Source organism: Erinaceus europaeus, chromosome 11 (genome assembly GCF_950295315.1).
Source record: "Erinaceus europaeus chromosome 11, mEriEur2.1, whole genome shotgun sequence".
Taxonomy (NCBI): Eukaryota; Metazoa; Chordata; class Mammalia; order Eulipotyphla; family Erinaceidae; genus Erinaceus; species Erinaceus europaeus.
In genome coordinates, this window is record NC_080172.1 from 62440789 (window position 1) to 62466610 (window position 25822).

The window sequence follows — 25822 nt, forward strand, 5'->3', positions numbered from 1 at the left end:
CGACGGGAAATCATTGGACAGGGACAAGTCAGGTAGAGGGTGACCCGATTTTCAAGGGAACAGCATAACAAGGTAGGCCAAGGGGGGGGGGAGGGAAGGAAACTAGACTCAGAGAGAATGATGGAATACAAAACAGGCTAAGCAACTGCTGCCTAGAAGGGGTGTGGTCTGCCCAACTCACTCAGCACTGCCCCAACTGAACTCCAAGCACCACTCTGTATTGTGTGTGTGTGCATGTGCATGTGCATGTTCGTGTGCATGTGTATGCACGCATGATAGTCCCAGAACAACAACAAACAATTTTATCAACAACAGCACACATACTTCTCACATAAGGGAAAAGTCTGGCATAAAAGAGAGACCTGACCCCATCAAGCAAGATTATACCCAGAATATGTGAACCGTTCATGGATCCATAGTGACAGAGGCACATCTCCATTTGTCTTACCATTTGTATAGAAAAGAGAAAAAAAAAAAAAAAGAGTGACAGCGAAAACAAATAACTACCAAGAAGTAGCTTTGCCTCTGGGCAAATTGCAGTCAGTCGGGAGTTCCTTTGCTGGGACTAGTACTTGTGGCAGAATAAATGTTCCCTAAAAGCTGACACATGGGTTCTGGCAGACTCATAATTTATCTGACTCAAAGGAAACTGAGTGTCTGTGTCTCTGGACCCCAGTACTGAAATGGACTGTGGTGTGGCCTCATGTGGAAGAGTAAGTTATTCCAGAAACAGAGACTAATGGTTTTACCAGGAAGGTTGAGAATTACAACACTTAATGGGGAGCAATTTCTCTCCATTGTTCATCTCAGAAAATTATAGAATTTCCAGCTTCTTTTTTTTTCTCAGATAAAGATAGAAAAGGCAGAGAGAGAGAGAGAGAGAGAGAGTAAAAAAGACCACAACACTGAAGCTTCCTTCAATACAGTGAGAGCCAGGCTCATACTGGGGCTATTCACATGGAAAAGCAGAGCACTACTCAAGTGAGCTATTTTGTTAGCCTTTCAGCTTTTTTCAAATTTCTAGTTTTGTTCACTAGGCTCTTTAGTCAGTCCCCCAGCCACCCCACCACACACACAAACTTCTGCCCTGCCCTGTTGCTAGTACAGTACAGTTACATAGATTTGGTCCAGCCTCCAATTCAAAAACATGAACTTAACCTGAGATAAATAATCTCTGCCTTGTAGGAGGAGAGTATGAGGCTTCTGGCTTAATTTCCATTTCTGTCACAGCAGATACCTGGAAGGACTGACTAAATCCTGTATCGATTGTATAAAGAAATCCTCCTCTCAACAGAATGGAGCTCAGGTGATGACCCCCCAACCAAACATCTGGGCCTAAGCAACCCCAGACTCATCTGCTTGGTGCGAGTTCTTACTTAATCCAGTTTTGCCTCAGTTCATTACCATGTGTAGTTCATTACCATGTGTTCTTTTATCACGGGTCTCAGAACCAGCTATCTGCCTGTCACATCAGTAACAATAGCCACTCCTTACTTCCTGGAGGTCAAAAGACCTCACCTGCACCCATGCTGGGCCAACTGCCAGGTGCCACCCAAGTACTCTGACCCAGACTGCTGTAAATAAACTCCCAAACTTTCAGGAGTCCTGAAACACTGCCCTCATTTTATGGATGAAGATTGAGAACTGCTACTTGAATGGCTCAGGATAACAGAATTCATCAGTGGAAGGACTCTAGGCAGAGCCAGTTGCATCAGACCACATCATTTCTACCTAAGCCCCAAGCCATCACTGTTTTACATGATCTGTCTTGTCATTTTCCTGGTAGCCTTCTACCTCTGCTAGCTCCTCCACTCACCTCCCCGGTCACATCTGCCCCAGGAAGCCTGCTCTTCTTTCCTAGTGGGATGTGTCACTCAGGGGTCACATTGGGAAGTTTTTCTAGGTGGAAGGTCAGCACCAAGGTGTAGGCTTAATGAGTTTAACTGAGTGTACTGGCCCCTCCCTCCAACCCCTCACCTTTGTGATGAGGAAACCAAAGGGCTGAAACCTGAGGGCTGAAATGACCTGCCAGCACTCACTCTTCTAGCTATTGTTCAGGGTGATGAAAGTAGGAGCACTGTGTTGGTGTGTTAGAGCATGTGACTTGCATGTCCTGAGTTCCAGAGGTCCCAGATTCAATCCTGGGCAACACCATAAACCAGAGTAGATCACTGCTTTGGTATATCACTCTCTGTGTGTGGCCCTCATAAAAACAAATCTTAAGAGGGACAGGTCGAGAGGTGGTCTACCCAGTACAAAAAGAGTACAAAAATTTATCATGCACAAGGACCCAGGTTCAAGCCTTCAACCACTACCTGGGAACATGTGCATGGAAGAAGCTTCTTGGGCTACGATGTGGTGTTTTTTGTTTTTCTGTCTCTGATCCTTTATGTTGAAACAAACAAACAAAAAAGAGTGTTCTATAAGCAGATGAATAATACAGGCCTAGAGCTCCAACAATAACCCTGGTGGAAAAAAGAAAAATAAAAAAGAAGAAAGCAAGTGATATTTACACACCCCATCAGACATCCTTCACTTTGCCCATCTTTGTATGTAGTGCTCAGTGCTCTGCGAACTGAGACCGTCTCCCTCTAACACAACTTCCTTCCCAGCCAAGATTTTTCTGCCTGAGTCAAGGGGTAAGTGGAAGTACTTAGGAGTTAACCTTTGATCCTTCCTCTCTGACCTAACAAGGATGGGAACCAAGGAGTAGGTTTCTTTCTTTCTTTCTCTTTTTTAATAAAAACATGTTTTATTTATTTTATTTTATTTAATTATTTGATAGACAGCAATCAAGAGGGATGGGGAAGAAAGCAAGGTAGAAAGGCAGAGAGACCCTGAAACACAACAACAGAGGAGGACATAGAGGAGGTTGAATTGTTATGTGGAAAACTGAAAAATGTTACACATGTACGAACTACTGTATTTTACTGTTGACTGTAAACCATGAATCTCCCCAATAAAGAAAAAAACAGAAGGAAAGAAAGGAAGAAAAAGAGAGAGAAAGATGGGGGCCAGGCAGTGGCACACCAGGTTAAATGCACATAGTAAGAAGTTCAAGCACCTGCACAAGAATCCTAGTTCAAGTCCTCAGAACCCCACCTGCAGGAGAGTTGCTTCACAAGTAGTGAAGCAGGTCTGCAGGTATCTATCTTTCTCTCCCCCTTTATTTTCCCCTCCCCTCTCAATTTCTTTCTATCCTATCCAAAAAATTGAAAAACAATGTGTTGGGCTAGTGACATGAGAGAGAGATGACCCAGGAAGCAAGCTCCTGGAGGCAAGGCCATTCAAATCTTTATTCATCCTAGTGCCCCAGAGTTGAGTGGTAGCACACCTGGTTAAGCCACGTGGTGCAAACTGCAAGGGCCAGCATCAGCCTCTCAGTCCATGTGCTCTTCTCAAGGCCAGAAACCGGAAGCCCCCAAGTTGGAAACAGAGTGACTTGACAATACCATACATGGTTAGGAAAGGGGCGAAGAAAGGTAAAAAGGGGCTGGAAAAGGTAAGGACTTCCTTAGCAACTGTTGCTAGGGGTTTAACTGGTAGGATTAATAATACCCTGTGGGGAAATAGGGAGGAGGCCTTAAGTCATTTGTTAGACAAAGCAGAACATTGATATGTAGATAATAAAATGGCAGGCCATTATTTCAAGGAATGCAGGGTGAATCAGGGGGTCTGGCTTAATGGTTTAAGGAGTGCCAAGCCCCTGGAGGCAGAAAAATGCAGGGTTTCTGGAGACAGGGAGTAGGTGACAGGGAAGCGAAAACTGGGATCTGTATTTTCTCCCCAGCTCTATCTTAACAAGAGGGAGTCTGACAGGGAGATTCATTTCTTCAGTTCTCCATTTTTCAATGAGAAAAGCCTCACCATGCTCAATCTGGTTCTCACAGTATTCCCAGCAAAATGGCCACAGGAGCAGTGGATTTATGATGAGCCCTGGCAATAACCCTGGAGGCAAAATAAGGAAAGAAGGAAGGAAGGAAGGAAGGAAGGAAGGAAGGAAGGAAGGAAGGAAAAAATAAAGGAAGAAAGGAAGGAAAAGACACCCACAGCACTGCTTCACCACTCGCAAAGTTTTCCCCCTGCAGGTGGGGACCAAAGACTTGAACCCAGGTCCTTGCACATTGTAACATGTGCACTCAACCAGGTGTACCACAACCCAGGCCCTGGAGGGGTAGATTTCTGTCTTCAGTCCCCTCAGATAGTTGTCTAGTAGCTTCTTAGTCCTGAACAGTCAGGCAGCCAGGAAGTAGCCTACTTAATAATGTCTTAGTGTCAGCTCTCTGTCCTTGCTCCACTTCCTCTTACTTTCACTTAAGGTTTCCGACTCATAGTCTCCAATAAAATCGTCTCTTGTCTTCGGCTTTTCTCTCTTGGGAATTTAAACCCAGATAGAGTGACCCCTAGGAATGCCAGCTCCCCAGGGCATCCCTGAGAAGCTTTCATTTCAGTATTGGTACTCTCTCCATATCTGCTCTTCCTACCCTAGTAGTTCAGAAATGCAATTTTTTTTCAGACCCAAATAAGGAATCTCTCCCAGGGGCAGCTCACATTACCCAGACTCATAGGATCCCCATCTATTTCCTAATAGTCACAAAATACAATTGCTGTACAGGCCAGAGACTTGAATGTACCTAACCAGTACACCTTCTCCCTGAAAGTGAGAATCTTTAAAGACTGTATGGCCACAAAGACACTCAATGAGCAGTTGTAAAGGATTATCATTATCCTGGGACACATCTCTCAGCTGCATAGCTTGAAGACCTCTTAATGCTCTTTTGTAGCTTTGTCAAGGAGATCTTAATGGCTTGGTGAAGAGCTCTTCTCCCAAAATGGAGCTTAATGGGCATCATTGAAATTTGCCAGTCATATTCCTACTTTCATGTTGCTAACCATTATCATTGCCTCATCACGGCTAACATTAGCATTAAAAAAATGCAACTTTTAAAAAATTAAGATGTATGTATTTTAAGAGAGAGAGAGACCAGAGTACCACACTGTTACAAGTAGCACCAGGGATTGAACTCAGGAGTTCACAAGTGAGTCCCACTGTGCTATCTTCCCAGCTACACGAAAAAATACTCATGTGTTTTTCTGTTTTGCTTTTCAGAGACTATGACTTTATTTTTGGTTAGCCCCAAGCATCTATCTGCCTGGGGAAAGATTAAATTGTTACTAGAGAATGCAAAAAAGAAATCAAGAATTATTATTCTGCTATTGACATTTAAATGAGATTTCTCAGCAAAAACATTAATCTTTAGATTCAGGCTATTGTCTTGAGAGAGGTAGAATTACCAGTTGTCTAAAATGATGGACTTGGAGGCACGATATCTGGGCTTGAGCCCAGACTCTGCCATTTACCAGTTGTGTAACCTTGGTCAAGTTACTAAATTTTTCTAACACTTTGTCCTGTTATCTATAAAATGGGAGCAATAACAGTCTTAACCCCGAGAGGATTGTTATGGGAATTTAGCAAGCAAAAACACATAAAGCTTGCATTCAACAAACTGCATTCCTTGTAGATGCCAAGCACTCCAACATTTAGAAGTAATCAGAAAGTATCTGAAACATATTCAGTATTCAATAAACACAAGATATCTTTGTCAACATTCTTTTATTCTGGGTGTGTTGGTGCTATGAAAGTTGCCTTCCAGCATTACTTTTTGTAATGTATTTATTAGAGAGATAGGGGAAGGGAGAGAAAGAAAAAAAAAGTGGCAAATAGACAGGCAGACGTACAGACTGAAAGATAGACCTGAGCCCTGCTTCACCATTCCTGAAGCTTTCCTTCCTATAGCTGGGGACAGGGGCTTTAACCTGGGTCTTTGCATATAATAACACATGTACTCAGGTAAGGGTACAGAATTTTGGTGGTGGGTGTGGTGTGGAACTATACATTGTAATCTGACAGTCTTGTAAGAAGCCATTGATAATAAATAAAAATAATTATTGATAATAAATAAAAATAATAAATTAAAAAAATAAAGCACATGCACCAACTGAGTGCACCACTACCCATCCTCCAAGAAGATGAATTTCTTAGTTGCTGGAAATCATCACAGGTTTCCAGATCAATGTCTCTCTTACTGAGAGACCTCTTTTCTGAGCCTCAAACTGTTGCAAAATACAAAATGAAAAAAAGAGAGAGAGAAAATCTAGGGTGAAAAGACAGTATAATGGTTATGCAAAGCCTTTTATGCTTGAAGCAGCTGTGCCTGAGGCAGCAAGGGTACCAGGTTCAATCCTCAGCACCACCAGGAAAAAGGAGAGGAAAAAAAAGAAGCAAAGCTTAAATTATTTTATAAATAATATTTATTTATAAAATGGAAATACAAGACCATAGGATAAGAGGAGCATGATTCCACACAATTCCCACCACCAGAACTCCATATCCCATCCTCTCGCTCCATATCCCATCCTCTCGCTTGATAGTTTTCTTATTTTTTATCCCCCTGGGAGTATGGACCCAGGATCATTATGGGGTGCAGAAGGTGGGATGTTCAGCTTCTGTAATTACTTCTTCACTGAACATGGGCATTAATAGATCGATCCATTGCCCCCCCCCCCAGCCTGTCTCTCTCTTTCCATAGTGGAGTAGGGATCTGGGGAGGTGGGGCTCCAGAACACATTGGTAGGGTCATCTGCTCAGCTAAGTCAGGTTGGCATCATGGAAGCATCTGGAACCTAGTGGCTGCAAAAGACTTAAGATATAAGATATATCTTTTTTTTTTTTTTTTTTTTTTTTTTAACCAGAGCACTGCTCAGCTCTGGCTTATGGTGGTGCAGGGGATTGAAAAGATATATCTTAAGACTTAGAGGACTTCAACACCCCACTCTCTCAACTTGACAGATCATCCAGGCAGAAAATCAATAAAGACATAAGGGAGCTAAATGAGGAGATAGATAAACCATAACTATTGGACATTTTCAGAGTCATTCATCCCAAGAAACTGGAATACACATTTTACTCAAGTCCACATGGGTCATTCTCAAGGATAGACCATATGTTAGGCCACAAAGACAGCATCAACCAATTCAAGAGCACTGAAATCATCCCAAGCAACTTCTCAAACCACAGCAGAATTAAACTACCACTTAACAATCAACAAAAGATTAGTAATAATCCCAAAATGTGACAGTTCAACAGTACACTAAAAAACTACTGGGTCAAAGAGGAAATAAAGGAAGAAATCAAAATGTTTCGAGAGTTCAATGAAAATGAAGACACAATCTATCAAAATATTTGGGACACAGCTAAGGCAGTACTGAGAGGGAAGTTCATAACTATACAAGCACACATTAGGAAACAATAAAAAAGCACAAATAAATAGCCTGATTAGACATCTTAAAGACCTAGAAGAAGAAGAACAAAGGAACCCTAAAGCAACCAGAAGGACAGAAATCACTAAAGTTAGGGCAGAAATCAATAACATTGAAAATAAGAAAACCAAGATCAGCGAAAGTAAATGTTGGTTCTTCGAGTGAACAAAATCGACAAACCTTTAGTCAGACTCACAAAACAAAAAGGAAAGAAGGCCCAAATAAATCAGATCATAAATGAAAGAGGAGATATCACAACAGACACCACAGAAATTCAACATATCATGCAAGACTTCTAAGAACAGCTAACTATATGCCACCAAGCTAGAGAACCTAAAAGAAATGGACGATTTCCTAGATACCTACCAACTTCCAAAACTAAGAGGAAGTAGATGACATGAACAGGCCCATCAGAGCTAATGAAATTGAAACAGTCATAAAAAATCTTCCCAAAAATAAAAGTCCTGGAACAGATGGTTTTACAAATGAATTCTACAAAACCTTCAAAGAAGAACTAATACCTCTACTTTTAGAAGTCTTCCAGAAGATTGAAGACACTGGAATACTCCCTGCCAGCTTCTATGAAGCCAACATCACTTTGATACCAAAAGCAGACAGGAACACAACCAAAAAAGAAAACTACAGACCAATATCTCTGATGAACACAGATGCAAAAATTTGAAAAAAATTCTAGCCAAGCAGATACAGCAGTATATTAAAAAGATTGTTCATCATGAACAAGTGGGGTTTATCCCAGGCATGCAAGGTTGGTTTAATATAAGTAAATCAATCAACGTGATCCACCACATCAATAAAAACAAGACCAAAAACCACACAGTCATATCAATAGATGCAGAGAAAGCCTTTGACAAAATACAACATCCCTTTATGATCAACAAAAAAATGGGAATAGATGGAAAATTCCTCAAGATAGTGAAGTCTATACATAGCAAACCTACAGCCAATGTCATATCAATGGTGAAAAACTGGAAGCATTTCCACTCAGATCAGGTACTAGACAGGGCTGCCCACTATCACCGTTACTATTCAACATAGTGTTGGAAGTTCTTGCCATAGCAATCAGGCAGAAGCAAGGAATTAAAGGCATAGAAATTGGAGAAGAAGTCAAACTCTCCCTATTTGCAGATGACATGATAGTATACATGGAAAAACCTAAAGAATCCAGCAAGAAGCTTTTGGATATCATCAGGCAATACAGTAAGGTGTCAGGCTACAAAATTAATATTCAAAAGTCAGTTGCATTCCTCTATGCAACACTAAGTTAGAAGTTGAAATCCAGAAATCAATTCCATTTACTATAGCAACAAAACAATAAAATATCTAGGAATAAACCTAACCAAAGAAGTGAAAGACTTGTATACTGAAAATTATGAGTCACTACTCAAGGAAATTGAAAAAGACACAAAGTGGAAAGATATTCCATGTTCATGGGTTGGAAGAATTAACATCATCAAAATGAATATATTACCCAGAGCCATATACAAATTTAGTGCTATCCCCATCAAGATCCCAAGCACATTTTTTAGGAGACTAGAACAAATGCTACAAATGTTTATCTGGAACCAGTAAAGACCTAGAATTGCCAAAACAATCTTGAGAAGAAAGAACATAACTGGAGGCATCACACTCCCAGACCTCAAATTAGATTATAGGGCCATTGTCATCAAAACTGCTTTTGATGACTGGAACATGAATAGACACACTGACCAGTGGGATAGAATTGAGAGCCCAGAAATGAGCCCCCACACCTATGGACTTCTAATCCCTGACAAAGGTGCCCAGACTATTAAATGGGGGAAAGCAGAGTCTCTTCAACAAATGGTGTTGGGAAAAATGGGTTGAAACATGCAGAAGAATGAAACTGAATCACTGTATTTCACCAAATACAAAAGTAAATTCCAAGTTGATCAAGGACTTGGATGTTAGACCAGAAACTATCAGATACTTAGAGGAAAATATTGGCAGAACTCTTTTCCACATCGATTTTAAAGATATCTTCAATGAAATGAATCCAATTACAAAGAAGACTAAGGCAAGCATAAACCTATGGGACTACATCAAATTAAAAAGCTTCTGCACAGCTAAATAAACTACTACCCAAACCAAGAGACCTCTCACAGAATGGGAGAAGAGCTTTACATGTCATACATCAGTCAAGAGGTTAATAATCAGAATATATAAAGAGCTTGCAAATCTCAACAACAAGAAAACAAATAACCCCATGCAAAAATCGGGGGAGGATATGGACAGAATATTCACCACAGAAGAGATCCAAAAGGCCAAGAAACACATGAAAAAATGCTCCAAGGCTCTGATTGTCAGAGAAATGCAAATCAAGACAACAATGAGATACCACTTCATTCCTGTGAGAATGTCATACATCAGAAAAGGTAACAGCAGCAAATGTTGGAGAGATTGTGGGGTCAGAGGAACCCTCCTACACTGTTGGTGGGAATGTAAATTTGTCCAGCCTTTGTGGAGAACAGTCTGGAGAACTCTCAAAAGGCTAGAAATGGACCCACCTCATGTTCCTGCAATTCCTCTCTTGGGGATATATCCTAAGGAACCCAACACACCCATCCAAAAAGATTTGTGTACATATAAGTTCTTGGCAGCACAATTTGTAATAGCCAAAACCTGGAAGCAACCCAGGCTTCCAACAACAGATGAGTAGCTGAGCAAGCTGTGGTATATATATATAATGGAATACTATTCAGCTATAAAAAATGGTGACTTCACCATTTTCAGCCAATGTTGGATGGAACTTGAAAAATTCATGTTAAGTGAAACAAGTCAGAAACAGAAGGATGAATATGGGATGATCTCAGTCTCAGGCAGAAGTTGAAAAACAAGATCAGAAAAGAAAACACCAGTAGAACCTGAAATGGAATTGGCGTATTGCACCAAAGTAAAAGACTCTGGTGTGGATGGGGAGAATACAGATCCAAGAAGGATGACAGAGGACCTAGTGGGGGTTGTACTGTTTTATGGAAAACTGGGAAATGTTATGCATCTACAAACTATTGTATTTACTGTTGAATGTAAAACACTAATTCCCCAATAAAGAAATTTTTTTAAAAAAAGATACAAAGCAGAGCAAATTGTTAATGAACCTAAAGACAAGAATATTGCAGATAAAGATTTGAGGTCTCCATTTTGGAAAAATCTAGTAGGTCGGGGTGATGGTGTACCTACTTGAGTGCACATGTTACAGTGAGCAAGTTCCCAGCTTCAAACCCCCGGTCCCCACCTGCAGGGGGAAAGTTTCATAAGTGGTGAAGCAGGTGTCTGTCTGTCTCTCTCTCTCTCTCTCTCTCTCTGTCTCTCTCTCTCTATCTATCTCCCCCTTCCTTCTTTATTTCTGGCCGTCTCTATCCAATAAATAAATACATAAAGATAATTTTTTTAAAAAATTTAAGTTAGTAGGTCTATTTTAGTTATATTCCAAGAGGGCCATGACCCTACTAGTTTTTGCCTGAGCCTGACATCTAATATGAATGTGACCTAAGTTAATGTCTGGGGATATGGTGTCATAGTTGGTAAAAGGACTAGAAAGCTGGATCAGTTAAGAGAGTAGCTCCCAAATATTGGGAAAGTATATGCACATTGCTGACTGTAAACCCTAATGATTTATTCGGGGCCCATATTCCACACAGGAGTCTATGTAACCTCTGTATCCCTGTAGGTCTGAGCTCACATTCTGTGCTCACAGCTAGGAACATTCCAGGCTGCACTAATTTCAGGACCCATGATCCTCGGGTGATAGGTACAATATGTTATCCAACCTCCCTTCAGAGAAGAGAATATTCCCTACCCTTGTTGATCCACATTGAGGGCAAAGTCTTATAGGGGTCCACAGAGGGGTCCATTATGTTGTTTCTGATGGAGATAACCAATGACAGTGAAGAGAGGGATCTGTTAGGCCCATCGTATCTGTGTGGGAATCCCAGGACTCCCTGACTAGGGCCCCACATGATGGGATGGCCTGGTAGTGACTAAAAAGTCATCATTAAAATATGACAGTCTCTTGCCCTTATTCAGAAAATCCTTGCTTCAATTTCTGTGAAAATTATTTTATTAGTTGTTTAATAATGATCAACAAGACTGTGGGATAAGAGGGGTACAATTCCATATAATTCCCTCCACCAGTTTCATATCCCATCCCTGCCATTGAAAGTTTCTGTATTCCTTTTCTCTCTGGGAGTATGGACCTAAGATCTTTATGGGGTGAAGAAGGTGGGAGGTCTGCCTTCTGTAATTGGTTCTCCACTGGACATGGGCATTGACAGGGTGATCCATACCCCCCCCCCATCCTGTTTCTGTCTTTCCCTAGTGGGGCAGAGCTCTGGAAGGTGGGGTTTCAGGACACATTGGTGAGGTTGTCTTCCCAGAGAAGTCAGGTTGGCATCATGGTAGCATCTGCAACTTAGTGGCTGAAAGCAGTAAGATATAAAGCAGAAAAAAAATTTTAATAATCAGAAACCTAAAGGTGAAAATAGAGCAGATGAGATTTGGGGTCTTTATGTTGGGAGAAGCTAGGAAGTCTATTTTAGGTATAATCCAAAAAGCCCATGATTTTACTAATTTTTGCCTGAGCCTGACCTAACATGTAGCTGGGCTAAGAGTATTGTCTGGGAAGATGGTGTCAGAGTTGGGAATAGGATTAGAATGCTAGTTAACAGTATTTATATACTTTTTCCATATTTGGAAACTGGTCAAATGATTATTCTATATAATGTCATAAATGTTTATATAAAATGAGGGACTACTTTTTAATAATACTGAATGGGTCATTATGGATTGCTAAAATGCAGGACTCATAAACCAGAGTGATTGCCACAAGGGTGTTTGAGCACTCTAATGTGATATTCTGCTGAGGAAGCCATCTGCCAGGCCAAGTTAGCAATGACCAAAGACATGGTGCTCTTACAGTGCAGGCAAACACACCGCTGGAATGCCTGCCATTGGTGGTGGTGGTGGTTGGGGTAAGGAGTGGATAATGACACTTTATTATCAATGCTTTATCAGTGTTACTTTACAATAAATGTGTATTTTGATGACATAACTGCATTGATCATTAATCATAAATTACACGAATTACAATTCACTGTAAATTTAGCCTTGAGACTAGCTAACTTTGTAACTGTCAGCTTAGTTTATTGTGGTCATTGTGAGGTTTTGTATATGAGTGTGGATGGATAGTGTTGCAATAACCTATTTAAAACCCCATCACATCAGGGGCTGAATAGTGGCACACATGTTACCATGGGCAAGGATCTAGGTTCAAGCCAGTGGTCCCCACCTATAGGAAAAAACTCACCATGAGCTGTGGACTCATAGTGTAAACATCAATGCATAGAAATCACTCTGCTGGGTTATTATAAGTAAATAAACAAACTATCACATCAAACTGGATCAAAAGATCTCCTTGCTAGTTGGACAAAGTAAGGAAACCCATGTGGTGAGGAATTGTATGCAGCCCTGGGGTCTGAGAACAGCTCAGAGCAAAAAGCTAAGCCTCAGTTACTCTATCTCAAGTAAGTGCATTTTGCCAACCACTTGCCTTTAGTCAAACCTCAGAATGGAGTTATGGCTGACTGATACCTAGGTCACAGTCTTGTGAGAGCCTGCACAGAAGTTAGACCTAGTTAAGCCATACAAAAATTCTTACCCAGGGAAACTGAGATGGCACGTGTGTGTGTTGCTTTCAGTGGCTAATGTTGTAGTGATTTGTCTCAGTGCATCAGAAAACCAAGGCAGCCTCCTAGAAGCAGGTAGATCAGTGTGAAATAAAGTGAAGCCCTGGCTTCTAGTCCATTTCCTAAACTCATGACTGAGATCATCACCAAGAGAAATCAAGACTGCCCATGTAATGGAGATAGCTCCACATGGAAATGAGAAGTCCAAGAGGGAAGAAATATTTCCCCATTCCTCCTACTGTTGCCTCAGCAGGAAAGGTAGAAGGTGAGAGAGAAAGATAGATGTTAGGCAGCTCACCCACAGATAAGAGATAATGGTGCCAGGATTGAAGGGAGTAAACCGGTTTGAAACAAATGAGGGATTTCCATAACCTGCTAATTGATTGAAAACAAAGGGGAGAGAGAGAAAGGGGATGACTTGAACAACTAGGGCCACAGTCTTGGCTCTGCCAAGGTAGGTAAGGCTAGAAGAAGGATTTGGAATGAGAGTGGAAGTCAAGCATTTTATTTTGGACATGTTAAGTCTGAACACCTGTAAGACAGTCAGGTAGAACTGTCTGTAACAGGACTAGAGATGTCAGTCTGGAACTCAAAAGAGAAGATGAGACCAAGATACAAAGACATGAGTCATCAGCATAAAAGATGTTATTTAAAGCCATGGGAAAAAAGTCAGGGCGAGGGAGATAGCACAGTGGTTATCCAAAATTTTCACGCCTGAGGCTCAAAGTTCAGAGCTGAGCAGTGTTCTGGTAGGGAAAAAGGAAAGAAGGAAGGAAGGAAGGAAGGAAGGAAGGAAGGAAGGAAGGAAGGAAGGAAGGAAGGGAGGGAGGGGGGAGGAAGGGAGGGAGGATAGATGGATGGAAGGATAGAAGGAAGAGGAAGGGGAAGGGAAGGGGAGAGCCATCTAGGGAGTGAATGCCAGCGATTGCCCTTCCAGTCTCCTCCATGCTGCCCTTGGTCTCAGACTTCTCTTTCTAAAATCCAATCTTGTGGACCTGCTTCAGATGATGCAGTGGCAGTCAAAAGGCTGCTTTTCTTTTCCTTTTAAGTTTTAATTTTCCTAAAATGTTGTTTAAACTGTGAAAGGAAAGTTATGCTAACACATTGTACATTGACCTAGTTTCACAGAAGAAATTATATAGCACTGATTAAAAACCAGTACAATATTTGGAAAGTCGAGGTGACACAGGAACGCAAAAGAAATATAATGAAGGCAAGCGAATAATTAAATTATTGCAAGTGTGTCACTTTTAACATTGTTTTTCTGAGAGTAACTGAGAGAATTTATATGCCCAGTCAAAGATGCTAATTGCTTGAAAGGCCAGCTACGTGACCTTGTCAACTGCTTAAACCTTTCCATGTCTCACTTTGCTTCTTCTATAAGGTGAAAATAATGATGTTTGCACTACTTTCTTGGAAAGGTTGCTGAGAGGGCCAAATGAGATCATGGAAATAAGAACACTGAAAAGTTTACAGAAGGAGGTAGAAGTTATAAGCCTCTTAAATTCAAGGACTGTAGCTTATTGCACTTGTATCTTCTCTGCCCAGCAGAGTGCCTTCAGTTCATTATAAGATTATAGTCAGGAAGGGAAAAGAAAAGGGAAAAAAATAAAAGGGGGGGGTGAAGAATTCAGGAGCTTCCAACTGCCTTCTAAATAAATCTTATCTGGGTCCCCACCAAAGAACAGAATCTAAATTCAAGACTTGAGTGTAGGTAGTTAATGAAATTGTTCAGAAAACAGAAGAGGATACAGGAAGACAGAGAGAACAAGTCACTATATGGTACCATAGACACATCACAGCTGGAGGTAACAGATCCGGTTTCTGCCTAAATGCCCGAAATACATGCTAAGTTATTCCTAGGACTGTCTACATCCTCTCACAGAGAAGTTAGAACAGTTACCCACCACCCCATGTGGCTCTAGAGCTTGCATTTCCTTCCCCTGGGAATGTGGTGGCCCTCTCTAATCAGAGCCCTGGCCTCAAAGACACTCAGAGGCAGAAGGTGGAGTAACTCAGTGTGAGCCTGTGTTTGTACAGAAACATCTGACACTGAAATCTCAAGTGAGCCAAAGGCATGTGATATGGGGCACCCAACACTGACCCAAAACTTTTCACCCAATGCCTGTCCTCACAGAGCTCATAGCTCCTCCTCCCCAGTGGATTCTGTCACTGGACTCTGCTGAAAATGCTGCCTACAAGGTTAATCCTGGGTCTCCCAGCCCTGGTTGCCTCTCTGTTTCTGGGCTGATGAGCAGACCAAGGACAGACTTGCCAGAACTAACTTGGGCTTATATAACCAAAATACAAAGGACAGTGTGCCCTTAAAAATAATAAAATAAAAAGGAATGGGTTCCTTAGAATTTGGAGGTTGGGAAGTCTGAGATCTAGGTGCCAATCAATTCAGTTCCTGGTCAGGGCCACCATTTCACACAGCAGGGAGAGGGAAAGATTGAAAGAGTCTCTCTCTCTCTCTCTCTCTCTCTCTGTGTGTGTGTGTGTGTGTGTGTGTGTGTGTGTGTGTGTGTGTGTCTGTCTCTCTTTCCTTCTAACGACATTATTAAGCCATTGTTGGTGCCCTATCCATGACCTCATCTAAGCCTAATCACCTCCCAAATCCCCCTCCCTCACCTCTAAATATCAATGTTTCAAGCATGAATTCTGAGGGGACACAAACATCAGTCCATAACAAGTCCTAAGGGAAGCCACAGCAGGTTGTCTCTCTGGGGAATCTCGAGCTAGAAAAAGCCAAGGAATACGTCCATCTATAGTATGGAAACTGACAGAGTAAGTCCAAAGAATGAGTCTGTCTCCAGAGTGTGGAAACTGACAGAATGACAAGTACCTATGGGGTTAGACAATAGGTCAGTTTCATCAGGAGACAGGCTGTTAGGGGGCTTTATCATTAAGAGATTCTTCTCTTGAGCTGGGGACATAGCATAATGGTTAAGCAAAAGACTTTCACACCTGAGGCTCCAAGAGTCCAGGTTCAGTCTCTGGAACTACCATAAACCAGAGCTGAGCAGTGCTCTGATAAAAGAGGAAAACAGAAAAAGAAAAAAAAAAAAAAAAGATTCTTTTGACTGGGATGTAGTACAGTGGCTGGAGTGTTCAACTTAAAAGCTGAGGTCCTAAGTTATATCCCTGGTATCACATATACCAGAGTGGTACTCTGATGTCCTCCACCTCTCCCTCTCTCTCTCTCTCTCTCTCTCTCTCTCTCTCTCTCATAAATAAGTAAATAAATATTTTTAAAAGCTGTTTATTGAACTGAATCTTGAAGAGTGTCATATATTAACCATATATTCAAATGAACTAAAAGGATAAACAGACCAAAATAATGAGAAAATAAAAATTAAGGCAGAGAAAATGTTCTCCTAATAAGTGAGTGGAGTAAAGCTAACTAGAGAGACTGGGGGCTGGGAGATAGCTCATCCAATGGAGTACACACTTTGTCATGCAACAGAACCAGAGTCTGAGCCCCCAGCCACCACATGAGAGAGCATGAAAGTACTGTACACATGAACTGGGGACATTTCATGAATGGTGGAGCAGTGTTTAGTGTTTCTCTTTCTTTCTCTCTCCTCTCAGTCTGTATCTGAAATTTAAAATAAAACAAAATAACAACAAAGCTGTCCAGGCCAGTGAAATAACTCACTTGAATAGTGTACTGCTTTACCATGTGGATGACCCAGGTTCAAGCCTGGCCCCCACTGCACTGAAGGAAGCTTTGGTGCTGTGGTCTCTCAAACACACAAGCCCTTCACTGTTTCTATAAAAAAAAAAAAAAATTAAAAAAAAAAAACTCCAAGAGTAATGGAATCAGATAGGTGCAAAGCCCCAGCACCATAACTAAATTAATGACAATGAATGAATTAATGAATCAACTTAACTTCCTGAAAAAATCAGCACTGGCCTGCTGAGGTTGCTTTTGCTGCTCCTGAGGCTGGTGCTGGGAGCTCCCCCACACCCATGTCTTCTGATCACCATTCAAGTATTCGAGGTGGTTCAGGTGTTTTAGATACAAAAAATTCTGCTGCTTTCTTCACAGTCCACATTCTCTCCTGCCTCAACATTTTGGGTCACTACTGCCACTCATCTTTTAAAACTCAGCCTGAAAAAGAAAGAAAGAAAGAGAGAGAGAGAGAGGGGAAGGAAGGAAGGAAGGAAGGAAGGAAGGAAGGAAGGAAGGAAGGAAGGAAGGGAGGAAGGGAGGGAGGAAGGAAGGAAGGGAGGAAGGAAGGAAGAAAAAACAAAGAAATCACTCATCCCAGTGACCAGTAGGCAGTTCAGTAGGTATGGCACAGGAGTTGTATATGTAAGGCCCTGAGTTCAATCCTCAGCACTGTATATACCAAAGAAGTGCTCTGGTCTCTCTCTACCTCTCTCTTAATCAATTAATGAACTGAAAAAAAAAAAAACTCAGTCCAGGTCTTTGTACTGCACTGTACCTTTATAACTCTACATTACAAGCTAATCCTCCGTAACACCCCATATTTATCTCTTTTATAGTATTTTTGGAGTTCCAGTGATGTTCTTATCTTCTGTCATTACACTGAGAGCTCTCTGAGAAGAGGAACAGAGGAACAGTTCTCTTCATTCAGCAAATATATACTGAGTGCAACTATGTGACAGACACTGTTTTGGTTTTTTTTTCCTCCAGGGTTATTTCTGGGCTCGGTGCCTGCACCATGAATCCACTGCTCCTGGAGGCCATTTTTCTCCCCTTTTGTTGCCCTTGTTGTTGTAGCCTTGTTGTGGTTATTATTATTGCCATTGTTGATGTTGTTCATTGTTGGACAGGACAGAAAGAAATGGAGAGAGGAGGGGAAGACAGAGAGGGGGAGAGAAAGATAGACACCTGTAGACCTGCTTCACCACCTGTGAAGCGACTCCCCTGCAGGTGGGGAGCCGGAGGCTCAAACCAGGGGATCCTTACGCCGGTCCTTGCACTTTGCACCACATGCGCTCAACCCACTGCACCACCGCCCAACCCCTGTGACAGACACTGTTTTAAAGGTTAAGGACATGAACATGAAGAAGGCACTTAAAATTTCTACTCACATTGATCTCATACTGAATATTTTAGGGATGGATGGGTGAGTGGATGGGCAGATGAATTAATGACAGTAGTAGAAATGAATAAGAAAAAAAAAGAGCTTTTATATGTGTAGGTCATCTGTAAGGGAACAATCCTTTCTTCGGTGAAACTGTGTCACTTGTTAGTCTCTATCAGATTCATCTTTACTCTTGTACTAACTACCCACCACTGTATAACAGATTGACCCATGGACATATGTTCTTTTTTTTTTTATTCTTTTAAAAAATATTTATTTATTTATTCCTTTTGTTGTCCTTGTTGTTTTATTGTTGTAGTTATTATTGTTGTCGTTGTTGTTGCATAGGACAGAGAGAAATGGAAAGAAGAGGGGAAGATAGAGAGGGGAAAAGATAGACACCTGAAAACCTGCTTCACCTCTTGTGAAGTGACTCCTCTACAGGTGGGGAGCTGGGGGCTTGAACCAGGATCCTTACACTGGTCCTTGCACTTGGTGCCACCTGCACTTAACCTGCTGCACTATTGCCCAACTCCTGGCCATGCGTTCTAAAGCTAAAATAGATTGTTTATATCACAATTTTCATGTATCATGAATTTAGATGACGTGGATTGACTTCTCTCACTTCACAATCTCTGGGGTCTCTGTGGGATGACTAGGAAGTGAGGATCTAAAGTCAGCTGCAGATTTGCTGAAGGCAGAGACTTCTCCCACTTAACTCACTAACATGGCTGGCGTTACCTCCTCTTATAGGGGCATCTCCTCAGGGTTGATTGGCTGTCCTTAAGACGTGACATTTGGTGTCTCCTTGAGCAACTGACTCCAAGGGAGAAGCAGAAATGCCTATTATGACTTAGCCTGGGAAGTCACACTGTCATTTTTGCTATAGTCTAGACATGAAAAGCAAGTTTTTCAGCTTGGCTCACTTTCAAGGGGACAGGAGTCATATTGTACTTTTGTAGGGAATAGTGTCAAAGACTTGGTGGGTCTATTTTAAAATAATCCCAAACCCTGTTTTCTTGGGCTCAAAGACTGAAACACTTCTTTTTCTTTTTTTCCAACTATCAGCTTCTAATTTCAGACTCCCCTCCACAGACTTCTCCCCCATCCATATGGGTTTAGCCTCCCCAAATTCACCCATACCACCCTCTCCAAATAAGTATAGCCCTTGCCATGTTAAAGGTTGCTGGGAATACTATGAGAACCAGGTTGAGTGTGGGGAGGTTTTTCCCACTGAAAAATGGGGAACTGAGGAAACTAATCTCCCTGTCAGACTCTCTCTTTCTGCAGTTGAGCTTGGGAGAGAGATGGACCTCAGTTTTCTGCTTCCCTGTTAGCTTACTCCCTATCTCCAGAGACCTTGCATTTTTCTGCCTCCAGGGGCTCAGCATTCCTTAAAACATTAAGCCAGCTCCCTGCTTCACCCTGCATTCCTTGATACAATGTCCCACTCTCTTATTATCTACATACCAATGTTCTGCTTTGTCTAACAAATGACTTAAGGTCTCCTCTGTATTTCCCCACCCATTCTGCTCATTTGATATATTCTTTTTCTACCCTCAAGACCCTCCCTGCCTGCAGGATATTATTAATCCTACTAGTTAAACCCCTTGCAACAATTGCTAAGGAAGTTCCTACCTTTCCCAGCCCTTTTTTACCTTCCCCACCCCCCCATCCCCCCTCCTTTCCTAACCACTATGGTATTGTCAAGCCACTTCCGTTTCCGACTTGCCACTTCCGTTTTCCGGCCTTTAAGAGCTTGGAAGTGGGAATGAATAAAGAAATTGAACTGCCTCGCCACCACCAGCTCAGTTCCTGGGTCATCTCTCATGTCGCTGAGTGAGTAGCCATCATGGCTGCCTCCAATCACATTCTCTCCAACCCAGAGAGTACACGCTCGAGAAGAGACACCCCAACACTAGCCCAGCAAAAGGTTTTGTTTCCAGATCCACCAGAAGAGCAAAACAGTAAAAAAAAAAAAAGCTTACAAAATTGAGGAAATTATGAAGTTACAAAACACTGATAAATTTGTAAAGAGATTACTATCCTCAGAACTCCCCACCAAACCTCAGTTTTATGTCTCTCCACTTCCTACCCCCTTACATGTCCCCACAGGGAGTTCCCATCCTAAGGATTCACCTGTGCTAGCAGTCTTCATGATGGCAGGCTGAGTTGCTCAGGCTTTAGCCCAAGAATACTCATTTTGACACTTCTGCATCTGATAAAATTTGTGGTCCCTTCTAGAGCTTTCTTCCAAATTCTTCACTTATTGTATACATTCACAGCCTAGAGCTGTTCTGGACTGACTTTCAGAGAGAAAGAGAAAAATAGAAAGACAGAAACAGAGAGGAAAAGACAGCACAGCACTGAAGCTCCCCCTGGTGTGGTAGGGATTGGGCTTAGTATTTGTTATTTTATTATTTTATTATTTTATTTTATTTTTGCACCAGAGTTCTTGCTGGAGCTTCACGCCTACACATTTCTACCACACCACTCCCAATGGACTCTCTCTCTCTTTTTTAATAAAGTATGAGAGGCAGAGAGGAGAGATCATAGCACTACTCTGTTTATAAAGCTTTCCCTTTGCATGGTGCTCCAATGTGGTAGTCAGAGGCTTGGATTCCAAGTGTGCACTCTACCAGGTAAGTACCTCCTGACTCCCTAAAGAGTTATTTTTCATTTACTACCTATGAGAGGGAAAGCGAGTTGAGAGATACACAGAGAGAGAAGCCAGAACACCACTCTGGTACATGCAATGCCAGGGATTGTACTAAGGTCCTCAAGCATGCAAGCCTGATGCTCTACCAGTGAAGTTATTTTCCCAGCTGTGAGCTGTTAGGATTTTAAACTCCTCAGTTGCCCTTGCTGGCACTTCTGAACTGTGCCTTGATCCCCGGGCACTGGGAAAGGAAAGCCTAACTCCTAACACCTATAAACTTGTCCCCTAGTTTTGAGGTATCCCATACAGACCTAAGGGCCACAGCACTGTCTTCTCTTACTTTAGAAAAACTTTCCATAACCCTGGGACAATGCTAACGGTTTTTGACAAGGCCACTCCTGGCACTGCTTTGGCTCTCCTCCCCTGACCTCAGCTCTCAGCCAGGCAGAACTCACTTGTCCAAGTTCTTCTCCACCTGTGGCCTTTTACATGTGTCAACTGCAGCTGAAAAATTTACCTCTCCTGCTTCCACCTCCAACCCCATCGTATCTCAGGCCTGTCTCAGTCAGTTCATTTTTAGGCGTCAGTGAGAATATCATCTTCTCTACAAACTCATGCCTGATTGCACAGGTTCCACACTCAACAGCTTACCAGTTAGTGCACTTGCTTTGCTACTCACGGGATCCAGGTTCAAGCCCAGTCCTCACCATATTGGAGGTAGTTTCAGTGTAGTGTCTTTCCCTTTGTCTCTGTTTCCATTTGAAATGCTAATCTGAGGTGGTGAAACCCCAGTGGTGGGGAAAAAAATCGTACGAACATAATCCAGAACCTTTATCTTTACCACCTAACACAGTGTCTGCCTCACTGTACTCACTCATGAACATCTCTGATGCCCTCCAGATGTTGAGCCTCTGTTTTTTGATCCTGTCCTGTTCCTCCTGCTGCTCATAGTGTAGACCAGGGAGGTGACTCAATAGTCAAAGAGCATTTCTTGCAACCATAAGAGCTGGGGTTTGGTCCCTGGCACCACATAGGATGGATCAGTGAGTGCTCTGGTGTAAATAAACAGACATATAGAGTGGTCCGGGAGATGGCGCAGTGCATAAAGCATTGTACTCTCAAGCATGAGGTCCTGAGTTCAGTCCCTGGCAGCACATGTACCAGAGTGATGGTCTTTCTCTTTCTCCTCCTATCTTTCTCAATAATAAGTAAATAAATAAAATCTTAAAAAAATAAATAAAATAAACAGACAAATATATACATACCTTTTTTTGTCTTTCTTTTTTTTATTCTTCTTTTTTTTTTCTCTTTTAGTTTGTTTAATACATACCTTTTAAAAGCCAGAGTAGACAGATGAATTAATAGAGCCAAGCCCTCTGCTGTCCCTGGTCACTATCAGAGCTGAGTCTCCTCAGCTGCCCTGTGATGCTGCAGACTGGCATTGCCATTGCCTGCTAGGCCCACCCTGTAAACCACATGCCATTTCCCTCTAAATCTCCAATTCCCTGCCATCGTCACCCTCTCTGCACCAGTCAGTCATCAAAGCTGTGCACCTGGTAAGCCTGACAAAGTGAGTGAGACTTTTCCAGTACCGTCGGGGTGCTCTTTGCCAGGCAGTGTAGTTATATTTATGGTGGCAGTTGAAGCAGCTCTTCACCCAAGAAGGACTTCTGGGGAGTCCAGAGCTGGCACTGGGTTGTGACCATTTTGCACCAGGTCAGAGCAGGCTTTCAAAACAGTGTTGACTCACACCTGAAATCATTTCCAGCTCCTTCTAGAATGGCCTGGAGGAAGTCACATAGGCTAGTTCACCCTTTGATTGATCATCTGTAAGACAGAGATAATAGGGGCCAATGAAATAGCTCACTTGGGTAGTATGTTGCTTTGCATATGCATGATCCAAGTTTGAGCCTGGCCCCCACTACACTGAAAGAAGTTTTGATCTTGTGACATGTCTCTCTCTCTCTCTCTCTCTTTCTGTCTCTATACTGTGTGTCAGGGGGAGGGCAGATAGAGAGTGTCTTCTCTTAAGATGACCAGTAGTGAGAACACTGCTGCTTTCAAAGAGCTGAGGACACACAGGTTCTCGAGTAAATGAGAACTATTATTTACACATAGGGGAAGGTGAAGCCTGTGTGAACAGTTCCTCATTCTCTAATTCTCTTCAGAGGTCCCCTTCTCCCTCCCTCTATCCCCACTCCCTTCCTATTAGACTTCCTCCTCCAGGACACTCATCCTCTTCCACAGGGGAGAGACAGGCTCAGCCCAGTCCTTTAGAGGTACCATATTCTCTGGCCAATGTCAGTGTGTGTCCCTGCAGCCTAGCCCTTGCTAGTCCTAAGACCCTGAGTCTGCATTGGGCAAAAGAAACTGCATTTTCAGCTCCTTTCAGCTCCTCTCCGTGAGCAGCTGCTACAGTCTGCTTTTCCCCAAATGACCTAACAGCAAACACCCTCTGCTACAACAACAATTAATTTTCTCCCTAATACTATAGTCAATGATACATAAGGCGTACACATTCTCCACATTAGTACAGCTTTGACCCTACTCTTTGAGAAGTAATTATCCTGGTCTTATTATGCTGCAACACCATTTGCCCATTTCCTGGCCTGGTTTTTTATTATGAAGCATCCCTCCCTGCCCCCTCTCCCAGCCCCCCTTAACTGAAAAGACCTCAGATTGAACCAGAAAACTACCAGCACTATCTCCTCAGTACAGTTTCTCCAGTCCCTAGATTTTCCTTAATAGAAGTTGTTTTTACTTTTTTTTTTTTCCTCTTTATCCCACCATCCACTTCCACTTTCCAATTTCCAAGCTCCAGCACTGTGTGGGAACTCCCACTCAGCCACCATTCCCAGCCTGAAGGGCACCTCTTTGTCCCAGCTCAATGCAGAGATGACTAACACACCCTATAAAACAAAGATGAATCACTCAGGTTACTTACTAGCTTCAACCAATTTTCTCCCAGATCCTGTGACCTGCTGGGCCACCCACCTTATCCCACCCCTGTGCTCCAAGAGTTGTGATTCTCAGGCCAGACCCAGTCCACCCACCCTCTATGCACTTGTGCCCACACCCCTAGCACTAGGGCACCCCTAGATCTCCTGCTGCTATGTTCTGTGGCACTAATGAGACAGTCTCAAGTGATGCTCAATCTCCAGTTCTAAATCTAACCTCAGCAAACCTCCCAGACAGCCCAATGAAACCTCCATTATATTGTGTGCCAGAACTACAATCTATAAATTCCTTACACACACAGTAACAGCAAACATAATTTCTTTCAGAGCACTAGAAGGCCTATTCCCCAAGCTTCCAAGGAACCAAGGAGATTTCATTCCACCTAAATCCCAAACCCCAAACTCCCAGAGGCCACCAATAACCAGGCACCCACAATGGGTGCTTCAGCTCACGCCCCCCCGCCCCCCCACATACACACACTCCATCCCTTTGCCCCCATTTTCAAAGTCTGCTCAGCAACGTGAGCTATTAAATCCAGAAATTCATTTGTATGGAAACAATGAGGAGAGTAATAGTCTCTCTGTACGATTGCCATGGAAGGTCCTCCCTCTCCTCAGCCCTCCCCCCTCAACTGGTGCTCTGTAAAGAATGGAGAAGGGCACCTACAGAGAAATACCTATTAACATTCAAAGCCCCCTAGCGGGATGGAAGCTGACCCACCACAAAGTTGAGATCGGCCCGCAGCCCACGCACACCCATAAGCGGGTTCACATTATTTATCCTGCAGACAGAATGGCTAATAGGCAGTCCCCGTGTGTCTGCTCCAGCCACTCAGGGACAGCCTGCAGAGCCAAGCCAGACACGTGTCAGAGCAGAGTGATTTGGAAAAGGGAAAAGAGGAAAAGAAAGGAGGAACAAAGCTGGATGGGGGAGACAGAGCCAGAGAGGCTGGGAGAAATGTCAGTGGGAGGTGGAGGAGTCAGTGAGAGTCCCATCAGACAGAGGCAGTCTACCTCGCTGGGAGGGAAAAACTGATTGGGGTCTTCTGTGCTTCAGGGGTGGGGGCGAAACCTCAGAAAGAGTTAGTTCTCAGATGGGCCTCAAAAGGGCTTCACCTTGAGTCATCCCATGAGTCATAGGCAGGAAGCAGAAATAGATTGTAAGACCCACTGTTCCTTGTAACAGACATATTGTTGCATCTCCAACCAGGACTCCTGAGCTGAGATGGATTGGGGTGCTCTTGGCAGCCAGGTTGGCTCATCTGATGAGCTGAGCTGTTTCTCCCCTCCCATTACAAGGACAAGTGATTTCAAGTCTTGGTTACCTCTCTGACTCACATTAAGTATATCTGTTTACCATCCTTGGCAAAGGAACAGTTTCTTCTGCTTCTTTTCCCTCAGACAGGCTCCTCCTTTCAACACAGCAAGTTCATCTAGGAATTTGAGGTCCCACCGGATTTAGATATTGTGCACACCAGAATGCCTCTTTTGATGGGATCAATCGAGTTTTGATCATTTTTCTTGTATTCCTTTAGGGCTTGTGACAATGTAGATACTTACCACACAGCCAAGGTCCCTCCACTACCTCCAAGAGTTCTGATATCACCTTCCTTGTATGCATAAGAAAAGTCTATTTCCCAATTCTACTCATTTTTGTGAGGGTATAACTGTCTCTAAAATGTAAGTTTTAGTCATCAAAAGGTGACTGAGTCTTTTTAATATATAGGCTGTGTATTTGATTTGCAGACTCTCTCAAAAGCCTAGACCAAGTAGATCAGAGGCAACCAGTGGCACAGCTATATACAAGATACTGGGTACTATACAGCAAACCCTAACAAAAGGACTTTTCAAAGTTAACCCAATTACCAAATAATGTGATGATAACATTAACTATCCATTGTCTTTTTGAACCCTAAGAGAGCAGGAACCTCACATCTCCACTACAGAGCCTATATTTCCCCCAGTCCTGGAACCTTAGGGTGGAGCCCACTTTCCCGCATGCCTCTCCCAATCCATATCAAATAATATTGCATCTGCCGATTGCAACCTAATCAATGCGACGATTGCCACCTCAACATGCTTCAGCTCAGACTGTGTCCAGAGACTTCA

General features: G+C 42.6%; 1 long non-coding RNA gene across 1 annotated transcript in view; it reads right to left on the reverse strand.

The window, feature by feature from the left end:
- The window catches only part of LOC132541380 (uncharacterized), a 621539-nt gene that overhangs the window by 467207 nt on the left and 128510 nt on the right, over window positions 1-25822 (reverse strand). The gene's annotated exons all lie outside the window — the stretch shown is intronic.